The 13564-nt window shown below is 42.6% G+C and overlaps 1 protein-coding gene across 12 annotated transcripts in view; it reads right to left on the reverse strand.

Annotated features, from left to right (window-relative positions):
- COG6 (component of oligomeric golgi complex 6) overlaps window positions 1-13564 on the reverse strand; it is a 285884-nt gene that overhangs the window by 144029 nt on the left and 128291 nt on the right. For 2 of the 12 annotated variants that reach the window (XR_004478332.2, XR_007473078.1), the window contains one exon: window positions 8852-8976. The exons of 9 other annotated variants lie outside the window; for them this stretch is intronic. The gene's annotated coding sequence lies outside the window, so the exon portion shown is untranslated. Of the gene's footprint in view, window positions 1-8829; window positions 8977-13564 lie in introns of those variants that run through there. One more of the 12 variants, XR_007473076.1, reaches the window with a different exon arrangement.

Genomic DNA, 13564 nt, shown 5'->3' on the forward strand with positions numbered 1-13564 from the left:
TTCACACTGTAGTAGCTCTCCCCCAAGAAGAAAAATACAGAAGAAAGCTTTATCCTTTTTAGATTTCTTCCTTGTTCTTTCAGTTAACTGATTTGTATGAAGGTTTTGTGTTGAGCAATGTTCAAACCAGGGAAATTTCTACAATTCATGTTAGCTCAAGGCTCAGGTAAGCAAGATTAAGTGTATCAAGTGTACCAATTCGAACCATTGGGATCATTATGGGGTTTGTAAAAGTCAGTCTTATCAGACCTCCTGTTATGGTTTGAATGGAAAAGCAAACTTAGCAAAGATTTCCCAGTGAGGTCCCCAAGGATGCCATAACCTTGGTGAATTAAGTGAATTCATTGCTACTCAGGATCTGGTCCTGAGCCCTGCAAGCTTAGAAACCCAGTCAATCAGAACATCAATAGTAGATCCTGCTCTCCAGAAAGACTCACATTAATTGGATCCCCAGTTACTGATGTATAATAACCAGAATGGCAACTGATTAACTTACAATGAAACATAAAGCAAAGGACCAGACCAGATCTTCTTGCTTGTTCATTTGCTCCCCTGTAGACAAATCTACAAGGAAAGCCAGATTATTATCAGGAAGAGGCTTCATAGATGAGTCAAACCAGGGGAGCAGGTGAAAGATATTAATGCTGCTGCCAGCAAGCCATCCACCTCTGCTGGAGCCTGTCCCTGCCACTGTCACTCCTCTCTAGTCCCCAGGCTTATGTTGGAAACCTTAGCAAGTGTGCAAGTGACATTCTTTTCTCTGGACTCAGAGCTGAAATCAGCATCTTTCTTTTTTTTTTTTAATTCTGATTTTTATATGTTGTTTACTTTAAGCAATGCTTTCTTAGATTCAGAAGGAAAATAACTTTTAGCAGACATATAATTGAAGTCATTGTGAATATCTAACAAGCTAAAACATGTTTTCTAAAAAGCACTGAGCCACAACATATGCTAAGGCCTCCCAGTACCATGGGATGGTATCCCAGTATTGTGGGATCCAAGTACCACGGTCAGGCCAGAAGCTCTGTGACCCACTAGAGCCTAGAGGAGACACAGACTTAACATTGCAGCTTACTAACTGGCTGTCACTTGTGTCTGTGGCGTGCCACATTCTTCTGACCCTCGCTTCCAGGGATCTATAACTTTTGATATGCTTGTTGTCACCTTGGATTAAATTTCTTCTAACCCTTGCTTCCCGTGTGTGCAACAAGTCTTTGTTGTCCAGCTTCCCGATAAGCCTGTTTTGTCCACCTGCCATTTTAGAATTTTACAAAACACTTCGATGGCAATAGTTTTTACTGAACATGTTTTACTGTCATCAAAGTAATAAAACTTATACTCAACTATATAATTGCAATTTTCAACTGCTAAAAGAATAGTTCTTACTTATTTTAAAGCCTTAGCAATTTCAACTACAATTTTTCACAGGTTTAACATAATAAATGATAAACATAATAACAGGCTATTTATGAAATCTGACCTTTCCTGAAAGTGAGGCTTTTAAATTTCTAATAAATAAGTAAATTAATTAATCTAATAAATCTGAAACATTAATGTTGAGACCTATTGGAGACAATTGCTGGTGGAAGGTGTAAGAGGCTGAGAGCTATTGCACAAGGCATACAGTCGTAGAACAAGATATCTTTTGTTTCATTACTTTGTCAATAATTTTACTACAGAGACCAAGATAAAAGCAGAATCTATATAATCCCATCTGAAAAACACTAAATGCTGCCCATGTGCATCTGTGAGACATACTTTAAAATGATTATTATCAAATAACCAAATATATCCACTAGTTTATATTTTTGAATAAACTGCAGTTTTCAAAAGTATGTGAGAGGGCTTCCCTGGTGGCGTGGTGGTTGAGAGTCCGCCTGCCGATGCAGGGGACGCGGGTTCGTGCCCCCGTCTGGGAAGATCCCACATGCCGCGGAGCGGCTGGGCCCGTGAGCCATGGCCGCTGAGCCTGCGCGTCTGGAGCCTGTGCTCCGCAACGGGAGAGGCCACAACAGTGAGAGGCCCGCGTACCGCGAAAAAAAAAAAAAGTATGTGAGGCCCTAATGATTTTATCATAAAATGACTTAAAATCCTGAAACTCTAAAGCGAAAGTAAGCATACCCCAATTCACCAGTGTCCGTATCTGGAGCAGGTCATTTGTCTGATTTCGTGTTTGTGTGATATAAGTGAAGAAAGTGTTGAGATTCAGGTGGAATTTGCAAAGAAAATCGCTCATCCCATTAGAAAGCAGCAGCTCTGTCAGGCTTCCTTCTGGGGCGCACATGCTTTCCTTGGATATGTGAATATCTTAAAGTCACTTTCAGATTAAACCTGAGAGGCATACGTCTCTGAAGCTGACATGTTAAATGGACTTGTTGCTTAGACAATTTAAACTTTGGAGTAGCCACCTTACTTCTCTAGGTCCAGCTTCATGGGGTAAGAGGATGGGGGGAAAGAGAACAGCTTTCTCATTAGTCCCGTGTTCATCGCCTGCACCTCTGCACTGTATCTTTTCCCTTCAGCCCTGCGGGTCCACTCTCCATCGTTTTTCACTGGCTGTGGTACCCACACTCTCTGGCTTCCAGTTGGGTCTGGCCCGTGGAAAGCAAGCTAGGGAGATCAGAGGAGGAGAGTGGAGTTCCTGCTGGTCCCCAGCTCCCTCCCTGTAGGGTCACCAAGGGCCTGCTGCCTTCTCCAGTCCTACAGGACGGGCCCCGCTTAGACCCTCTGGGTCTCCAGGGTCTGTAACGGCTGCCTCCGCGCGCCCCCTTCAGGCCCCGCGGGTAAAAGCTCGGGAAGTTGCTAACCGGGCGGGGTCCCCTTGGTTAACTCTACTCTTCAGATTGCCCCACTGGAGGGTCTCATCCACTTCTTCTTGGAACCCTGACTGATGAAAATTTTATCTACGTTGGGTCACACAAATCATCTTCATGGGGTCTCTTCTAAATTAATGAAACTAGGATTGCGGTACTAGACTAGCCTGAGACTGCAGATGCTACCATCAAGAGTTAACAGCCCTTTTCTTTATAGTGCAGGCATTTAGAGAGAAATGCCAATTGCCTAAAGACATCAATTCTTCATCCAAACTGTAATTAGACTTTGAATAATAGTCTTCTTTGACATATAAAATCATGTCTTTGTAACAGAAGTCTTCGATTGAGTGCTTTAGACTTCAGTAGAAGGAAAGAAGGGTTCTAAATTAAGACTTGAAATCTTTAAAATAGACAGGGGGAAGAGCCCAAATGTATTTCTGTTATCAGTTTTTTGCATTACTACTCCTAATAATGTTATTATTAATAATAATAATAGATAACAATGACTGAATGCTTAGTTTATATCAGTGACTGTTTCGGGTGCTTAACATATATCAGCTCATTAAACACCCTCAACAATCTGTGAGGTAAGAATTGGTATTATTATCCTCATTTTACAAAAAAGGAAATAAAATACGGAGAATTAAATAACTTGCCCAACGTAGTGCTATATGTTGCTGCCTTCATTGAGTTTTAGAACATGCTAAACAATGATTCTCACCCAGAAGAATCACATGTACTAATTTTTTTTTTTTTTTTTTTTTTTTTTTGCGGTACGCAGGCCTCTCACCGCTGCGGCCTCTCCCGCTGCGGAGCACAGGCCCCGGACGTGCAGGCCCAGCGGCCATGGCCCACGGGCCCAGCCGCTCCACAGCACGTGGGATCCTCCCGGATCGGGGCACGAACCCGTGTCCCCTGCATCGGCAGGCGGACTCTCAACCACTGCGCCACCAGGGAAGCCCTGTACTAATATTTTTAAAAATTAAAAACCATTTTTATTACCACTTCCATATTGCTGACTTCCAAATGTCCATAGACCTGGGTGAAATAATCATTGAGCTTTAGCAATTTTTTTTAACATGGAAGTTTTTTGCAAATCAGAAATTTGTTACACTGAGAACTTCAGCAAAAGATGTTTACATTTCTGAACATTTCTTTCAAGAAAAAAATGTGTCCACATGTATTTGTGTGTCGGAGCTGTCGCTAGCACCATGGGAGAAAACAGACAAACATCATTTCAAAGTTAAACTAATGGAAATAACTTAATTGATGTGAAAAGATCATCTTGCTTAAAACTAATTTGGGCAATCAATGTACAAATTTGCTTAACCTTTGTTAAGCAGTCTGTAAACCTTTTCATCGTGCAGTGTTTTATATTATAAAAGTACCAAAATAGAATATATTGAGGGTATAGAAAAGCTGAACTGTGAATACATGTCTTTTTAATATGTTTCTGTTTTAACCTAGTTATTCAAGTTACAGTCTGTGGTCCAAGGAGCATTGATACTGAGGGCCTTAACTGTACATGAAAAATATCTTATTCCTTCAAAAAAAAATTGGAGATCAGAAACAATACAGCAAATCTACTCAATTTGATTGATGGGCTCTCTTGGTGTTTGTTGTATTGTTTTCTGAGATTTGAAATATTTCACGTTTTAAAATTTTAAAACAAAGTTCCTAAATTTGAGTAATGGGAAGATCACTTCAAAAGGACAAAAATTCACAAAACTGCAAAATATGTCTGCAGACCTGGTTAGAGAAAAAAATGAAATAGAGTGCTTTCTGAAAGAAGAAAATTAAAAACACAATTTTTTTCCCTTCTTTGTGTTTCAATGATTTAGCCCTGTGTTTGGAGTTCAGGATACCAGAAATGTGTCTACATCCAATATCTGTACTTTGGGGGTTTGACTGCTACCTTATTTTTACTGACTCTGTTCTTGGGTAATTCTTAGGCCTTCAGTTCCTTTTATGGGCTCACAATTAATTTGAGTTTGTTCAATATCCCTAAAAAAATTAAGTAAATAAGAAAGGGATATTTAGGAACAGTGAGCCTAACTTTTTGTTTGGTTGTGATATTTTGGAATTTTTCATATGCAGCTTAAAAGGAGAAGGAAGAGAAAAAGATACAAAAAAGGAGATGCAGGAAGGACAGCAGGGTCAGGAGGTGGAGAAGAAGAAAGAAAAGAATGAAAAAGAAAATTAAAGAAGCAGGTGGAAAAGGAGAAGGAAGGAGAAAGGAAGAGGAGAGGAGAGGTGAGAAGGCCAGGGGGTGGAAAGGGGGAAAGAATAAAAAATTTTAGCTATTTTTGGAGGCCAGATTATTTTACCACAGAAAAGAGTGAGAAAAACTCCCCAACTTCTTTGTACGTGTGCCAGTGTATAAATGGCTATTCTATACATAATTGCCTATAGTCTTATAAACAATTTTTTAAAATACACTCACTCCCACATTTTCACTTCTTGGACTCTGCTTCCTAGAAGAATGTGATACATGAAATCAGAATCATTACATACTTTCTTACCTTAGGTAAGTGTGTAAGGAGCTATTTCCTCAATTCCTGCAGGATTAGGAAATTAGCCCAAACTACTGACTGCTAAGAATACCAAGATGATAGAGTTAACATTTCAGAGCTGATAAAGTTAAGGCTACGAGCCCCTTCTGAAACCCTGGCAGAGGACTTGGTAATGTGTTTACATGTCTCATGTTTATGTAAAATTTCTCAAAGAGATTCTTGTATCCCTTTTCTCTACAAGGAACCCCGAAATTTGTCTGAGTTCCAGGTCCCACAAAACTTGGATCCGTCATGCAATAAGGGATTCAAGGAGACTGTCAAATCTGCTTTAGGAAATCTAAAGAAGAAAATTGTGCAAAATAGTTCTGGAAGCTCTTTGCATGAAGTCCTGCCTGAATACAAGGGGTGGTTAGAAAGCTAGGGGGATTCTCAAAGTCTCTTCCAGACCCTTGAGTCTAGGACTATTTTTTGAAGGTTTTGCAATCAAAAAGCTTATTTGTTATAAAGCAGTGGTTTAAAATATAGGCTTATATTATTATTTACCTCTAATACTCTTATTTCCCACATTTTGAAGATGGATAGATAGAGATGGACAGACAGACATAGATCTCCAAGACAGTTTCAAGTGCCCCCTCCTTTTCTTTAATAAATTGTGCAGTGTTTCAGTCTTTAACATTTCACTATAAAACACCAACCAACACCAAGCCTATAATCCGTAAGGCTATATCAGGTACCACTACATTATGTAAATGATAACATAATACCAGGACTACTATAATCCCAGATACCAATGCACAATGAGTGGATTATGATAAATAATGTAAAAGGTTAAATAACTTTCATTTACTTGAATGCTAAACATGGTGTTATAAGCCAGTGAACTTAATATAACCACAATGACCCTCAAACAATACTCTCATTAGTTACACCTTAGGCTTACAATAAGTCACACAACTCTGGTTGGTCTGGTTTTCAAGATGAGGAAAGTAAAGCCTAAAGCAAGCTGAGTTCTAGACCAGGGATGACCAGTAAATGGCATTAGTCCAACTATTCCTCTTTCCTGTCCTGGGGCAGACATCAGTAATCAATCATCAGCTCTTTCCCTACATTCCAGGTAGCCATTACCAATTGATCCATGTGGACACACGAACTAAAACCTAGTGAATAAACCAGGTCTAGACTAAGGATACATAGTGGTCAGGAGATAACAAGGAAGTAGGACTACCATCCCCTCACCACTCCCACCCACCCAAATCTGTCACTAGTGCTTCTTATGTTGATATCCCTTTTCATATGACTTCATTCTCATACTCTTCTGCAAGAAAAATAAGCCATTTATCCAGTTTATGACTAAAACCCCTCTCTTTCCTGGTGACACTTTGTGGGTGATGATGACTGAGAATCCTGTCTTCATGCTTGGCTCTCCCCATGACCTCACATGGTTGGTGCAAACGTCTCCACTCGCTCCCCTGGGGCCCGTGCTCCAGGTGTGGACTCCTGCTTTCTCTGGCTCAACACACAGCTGGACAGCATCTGTCTAAACACAGAATCCCTCAGCCCACATCCCTGCATTGCTCATGTTCTGCCTCTTCTACCGTCTGCGGCTTGGGGTTTGGCAAACACCAGGGAAAGTGCTCTGGGCTCTACCTGTGATCTGAAGAGTATTAAACCATGGAAAAGGCAATGTTTCATAACAAGTGGACCTTTCATCTTCTTGGAGGAGTCTTGCCTTTCATCACTTACTGCTCCTGGAGCAACAGGCATAGACATAGAGAAAGAGATAGATAATTTTGAAGGGGGAACTAATGAAATAGTAGCGATGGATGTGTAAGTCTGTCTTTTAGCTTAGAAAGTGCTTATGGAAAGTACTTGGCACTAAAACATGGTGGGCGGGGAGCAGAGTTCCATCTTTCTCTAGTCCCCTCGAAGGTTGCCCCAGCACAGGGCCAAGGGGTCACCACCAGTGGGCTATCTGGGGACACACTTTATAACACTGTAAGCTTTTCTTCACACCTGGCAGCAAGAATTTTGAGAAATACCTACTTGTTCCCATTTTAGTGGATTTAGGCTTACAAACAAAACAGTGGTCTCTAATCAACTCCACTGACTAACTCACTCAACAGTAGGCAGTGAACGTCCAGAGCCCCTGCCCTTCCCTTCCACCCCACCTCCATGCTGAGAGTAAACAAACCCTGGATGTGTGTACGAAGCGTTAGGAGTTTGGGTGAGGGATACTGACTGGGGGCAAAAGAACAGAGTGTCTTCCAGACAAACTCCCTTCTCAAAGATCTTGCTGCCTCCCTCAGCATTTCTTCATCAATGTATTTATTTAACGTACATTTATTGCATCCTCTCCTAAGGGCAGGTACAGGGCTAAGCACCGATTATGGCAAGATAAATTACAGCCTGAAAATTAGATGCAGACATTCTTATTTCTCAGGCACCTAGTATATATAGCAGGTCAGTACATATGTATCCCTTATTCAACCCTGTGATACAGGTATTACTATTCTCATCTTTTTACCAAATGATAAAACAGAGACTCAGGGAGGTTACACAGTTTGACCTGCGTCTCAAGATTAAAATGGGGCCCAAACGGATTTGAACCCAACCCTGTTCTACCATACTGCCTCAACCTTCATAACTAAGTGAAAGAGACAAACAAATATGTACAATTACCTTCAAAGGGATTAATGCTATCATGCAGGTGTGTACATTGAAGCTATAAGAGAGCATGGTGGAGAGTAACATTCTCTTAGGGGACTTCTGACCCTCGCCTGGTCCTTATGAGGAGTGAAATGTGGGTTGTGGATTCCCCAACATAGGAATCACAAGCTTTGTTTTCTTATTTTATAACAGCATACAGTTCTCAAAGCAGCCGCACCTGACCAGGTTAATGATCTGTGATACGGTTTCAGTCTTAGACAACTTCAATCCAAATATCACCTTGATTAGATGGCTCCTGTAAGAAACTTAAAAGGAATGCCATCCCAGGAACCTCATCTGCACAGAAAAGCAACAGTCACTCAAACAGAAGTCCAGTCTGAGTAAGCATCACGGTATCACTTTTACAAAGGCCATGGGAGAAGCCAAATTATCTCCTTTTGAAACTTAAAGAATATAGATGATCAACATTTGATTAGTTTGCCAGGACAGACATATAAATAATATTTTAGAGTAAAGAACTGAATTATAGTATTGAATTTGGCAGTCTGCATTTTTGAAAATGCATCAACATAGTAAGAAAAGGGACTCATACAAGTAAATGGGTAAAAAAATCATTTTACTATTGTAACTGGTATCATTATAAAGCTCTTAACTCAGGAAGGTCTCCTGATCAGTTTGTTTTCTTTCCAGTGTGTGGAGGAAAATGATAGCCAAGTACGTGTATCTCTGGGGACTAAGGTGGGACCTGTAGGCTGAGCACAGAACTGAAAATAAAGCAGTGTATTTCCGTGAACGGACAAGCACAATAAACCCATACCATTGCAAAATGAAAGTACCTGATTCCAAAAGCTTTGCTTTTCCATGCCATCACCAAGAGGCAACAATTCCTCGCTCATTCTCCATTCCACGTTCTCAGTTAGTACTTTTTGACTGGCAGTATTTTCATTTTAGTACTTGAAAAAATAAAGGAGCATATGTCTGTCCTGTGGGTGAACAGAATAGGGCATCAAAATGCAGTAGCTATAATTGGTTAGGCATTTGCCCGCGCTAGACAAGGGCGGAGACTGAGCTGATGTCCCAGCCTGTGGCTTACTCGCCCGGCCGAGCCTCAGCTCACTGGCTTCACCCACATTCTCAGTCCGTTGATTCAGGGGCAGCTGTTTAGACACAGTTTTTCCCCACAGCAGGCACCAGCCTGGGGCTCTTTCTAAATGGCTGGAGTGGCCAGCAGCAAAGCCACTGTCAGACCCCTCCTCTACTATGGAAAGAGCTCATGGTCACAGGCTGAAATTGGGGGTTGAACTGAGGCAGTGTTTCTTTTTCCCAAGTGGAAAAACGGAATAACCTGTGTTTGTTGTTTGGCTAGTTTAGGTACAGCAGAATGCTCACTAAGTTGATTTCACAACGTTCTGGACATGTTTACACAATAGAAGCATTTATATGAAGACTGTCTTTTTCCTTAACAAAAGGTTTCCCCCTCCCTCTAAACATGTCTGACGGCTGGGGCTCTCTCATATTTCCTCAGCGGGTTACACATGGGTCTTCCAAACATTCCTGCTCAAAAATTTCCAGCCTCAAGACTCGTCTTTGAGGGACCTCACTCAGAACATTCTCTAGCTAAGCCAGCCACAAGTCCACCTGACATTTTTTGGCTCTCAGACCGCCACTGGAAACCACAGCGAAGCACACTGACCCACAGGTGATGGGGACCAATCTGTACTCAGCTTCCCTTAGCAGCGTGTCTCTCTTTCCCCCCATCCCCAATCTCCAACAGGCAAGCACAGACTCCTCTGCTTCTACTGTGCAAAGGAGCCCGACGTGGCAATATTTGATTGACCCCTTGCAACGTGGCCATCCACTGTAGACACAGCTCGGCCTCAGGATTTGCCACCAGTGCAATTCTGCCATTTACTTCCTGGCCTACGATCATGAGTAAGGGTCATGCCTGAAATATGCCTCGGACCTCTGCAAAAGAACCCGAAATTCACATTACCCTGGAACCTAAGGACATAATTAATCAAGAATTGAATATCAGATAAAATTGAAACTGTAGAGAGACGTTATCATTGATGTTCTTTTTTGTAATCATGGCCTCACTATCACAGAAAGAGATTATTTCCTCCAAGAGCTATGTGAGTTGTGTCCTAGGATGGTACATTGTACACTTTTTAGTGTTTAGCTGATGGTGTGTTCTAGTATCTTTGATTAAAAAACAGTGGAAGAGATGTCACAGGATGTTACCTGCGTTGCTGCCAAACAAGGCATGTATAGAATTGCTAAGCCTTCAAAGAAAGTAGGAAAGGAAGATGTTTGGATCTTTACTAGGTGCCTGGCATTAGTCTGCAAGAGTGAGTAGGGGCTTAAATTAGTTGGGAATGATCCGTTCCTGGCTCCTCTCCATCTGTCTCACCCTATATCCAATCCAGTGTGGTCCCTTCCCTGCATTTTCACCGCCACCATCTCATCCATCATCCTTCCTCTGGACTACTTCTACACCACCTACTGGTCTCCCCGCTTTAACTCCTGTCCCCCTCCCATCTGTTGTCCACGTGCAGCTTTTTAAGGCACGCATCCGATCACACCACATGCTCTGCCAGGTGCCCTCCGCTCTCACTCTCAAAGGACACCTGACTTCTGAGTTTTCAGGTCTTAGCTTAAAGGTCAGCACCTTCTCTAAGTGCCTGCTCCCTGTTATTCTATCACATTGCTCATTTTTTATTGCTTATTTGTTGGCTTTCCAGTTACTTGTCTGCCTCCCTCTATGCGCTGTGACCTCCCCCGGGCAGAGAGCAGGCTTGTTTGTTCACCAATGGGTACCCCAAACCTAGCATGTTGATTGGTATAGACTAGGTACCCAATAAATGTGTGTTGGATGAATGACAAAGAAGAACTTGAATTGGGTGTTGATGGTAGGAAGGATCTGGCATTCAGAGGTTAAGATGTTGAGATTTATGTTGGTAAAAGGGCAAAGGTGAAGATGAAATAATAAAAGAGAAAAAGAGAAGTTGGAATGTGGCACGTGTGTGAGGGCATTGGGGGCAGCCCAATACCCAGAAGATCTGGGCAAGGAGCAGTGCTAGGCAGTCTGAGTAAAGTAGGCCATGTGTGTTGGGCCTTGTTGCCTGGGGTCCACCCTGTGGTCTGGTACTGTATATCTTACATGGTTGTCATCAACTTGGACCTCAGATAAGAAGCCAGAGTGACAAATCCCAGAGAGAATGCCATGATCAATTTTCAAAAGCACATATCCCGGGCTTCCCTGGTGGCGCAGTGGTTGAGAGTCCGCCTGCCGATGCAGGGGACACGGGTTTGTGCCCCGGTCCGGGAGGATCCCACATGCCGCGGAGCGGCTGGGCCCGTGAGCCATGGCCGCTGAGCCTGCGCGTCCAGAGCCTGTGCTCCACAGAGGGAGAGGCCGCGGCGGTGGGAGGCCCACGTACCGCAAAAAAAAAAAAAAAAAAAAAAAGCACATATCGCCAAGCGTGTACTATTATACATTTTGAGACATTTCATATCCAAATGATGATACTCTATACATTCAAAAGAAATGTGCCTTACACGCCTCACAGTGTTGTTCCATAAGGGATTTACAAAGAAGATCTGAAAGAAATTTCAAAAGCCCTTCAGAATGCAAGTACCTACACTCAGGAAATGACATGAAAAGAGTGGCTCCTGGCTACAGTGGTGATATATAACCCAGCCATTTACTAGAAGTATGGGCTTGGAGGTGAGAAGTAGCTAGGGACTTGAGATGTCATTGAGAATCAAGTTAGTTCTCTACCTCTGTTGCTGACATGGAATTAAAACACCAGAGCAACAGAATACCTGGTCGCTTAAAAGTCTGTGGGGAGGAATAAATTACGGTGTTTACAGTAAATCTGATCTTTGTCACAGGATCTCCAGCCTTATTTCAACACGGTAATCCTATAGTAAAAAGGCCAGGGGGATGGGAGACAATCCTTGTATTCACAAGTGTTTCAGATCGCAGCCAAGTCTGTACTGATTTGATTAACGTTATCTCACACCCAAGGGACTAGGTACAGATGTTGGTCAGCAAAGTGAGACTGGGGTGATGGTATTGGATTTCTTAGGCCAAAGGAAAGTACTTGACCCAGGAAAAGAAAAGCTAATGATAAAACCGTAGAGGAACAATCTCAGCCTTTATCCCTTTGATTTGAAAGGGCAGATATGGGAGAGTAATGTTGGCTTAGTTCCCAAAATGTGTATTAAGCTCCAGAGGAGAATGGTATTGGAATTTTAAGTACAGTGTTGGATGAGTTGCTCACCTGTAGGAAATTGTGGACATCTCCAACAATACCTAAATTATTTACTCCTTTCAGCTCACTGACTAATGGGTCACCATTCCACTCTAGCACGTTCTGACATGCGCGTGCCAATGAGCAGAACACAATAGAGAACACGCCCCAAAGATCAGGGGAGTCTGAGCCAGAGGGTTATGTGAAAAAATACTAAAAAACTAGAAGGCATTAAGGATGAGGCTTTAAGGTTCAAGATGTGGGATTCTTGCAGTGTTTCAGGGCCAGACAGGTGATCTGATATAAATAATCATGTTAAGAATGTATAGGGAAGGGCTTGGAATAGCATGGGGCAGAATGAGATGACCCTGGCCAAATAAGTCCTCTTCCTGAAGTTTGGATTCAATATCAAGGACTAGAATCGAGAGCATCAAATTTGACCCCAGAGACAATCATTCTCAAAAGTGTCCAGTTTCCAAGCCGAGCATCTGCTGGGAGAATACTGCTTCTTCCCCAACCTTTGAGGGTCAGGAAGCAGAATGGAGACACGGCCCCAGCTGTGTATCAACAGTGAGAGGGTCTGCCATGGGCTACAGATTATCACCTCCATCCACGCATCTCCTGTTCCATCTGTGATGCACAATAGACTTAACTATCTTTCCAGAGGCATACATGTCCGCCGGCTCCCACCCAAACACCGTTACAAGTTCCCTCAAAAGTCCAGTAAACTAGCAACAGCTCCCTTCCCAAGAACTCTGGCTACAGCATATTAAAGGAATATTTTAGTACTAAAAAGAACACTAGGGACTTCCCTGGTGGCGCAGTGGTTAAGAATCTGTCTGCCAATGCAGGGGACACGGGTTCGAGCCCTGGTCCAGGAAGATCCCACATGCCGCAGAGCAACTAAGTCCAAGCGCCACAACTACTGAGCCCATGCACTGCAACTACTGAAGCCCGCCTGCCTAGAGCCCATGCTCCGCAGCAAGAGAAGCCCCCGCTCGATGCAACTGGAGAAAACCCAACGCAGCCAAAAATAAAGAAATAAATTTTTTAAAAAAGAACATTAACAAATATTACATACCCTGAGGCTGGCACATTACAGTAGATTAAGGTCCCAGAACCCATTAAGTCCCCACACCAAGTATCATCTAATATCACTTAATCTCTTAGCAAATATTGCTGGCAGAAGTATTCGTTTCTCCCTGTATATGGCCAGTGATGATAGCTCCACTTGCAGAGCTACAGCTCTAGGAATATGGTATCAAAGCAGGGAGTCCCTTCACTAAATGATGAGCATCTGATGGGCAGAGGAGAG

The sequence above is a fragment of the Orcinus orca genome, chromosome 18, assembly GCF_937001465.1.
Source record: "Orcinus orca chromosome 18, mOrcOrc1.1, whole genome shotgun sequence".
In the NCBI taxonomy this organism is placed as follows: Eukaryota; Metazoa; Chordata; class Mammalia; order Artiodactyla; family Delphinidae; genus Orcinus; species Orcinus orca.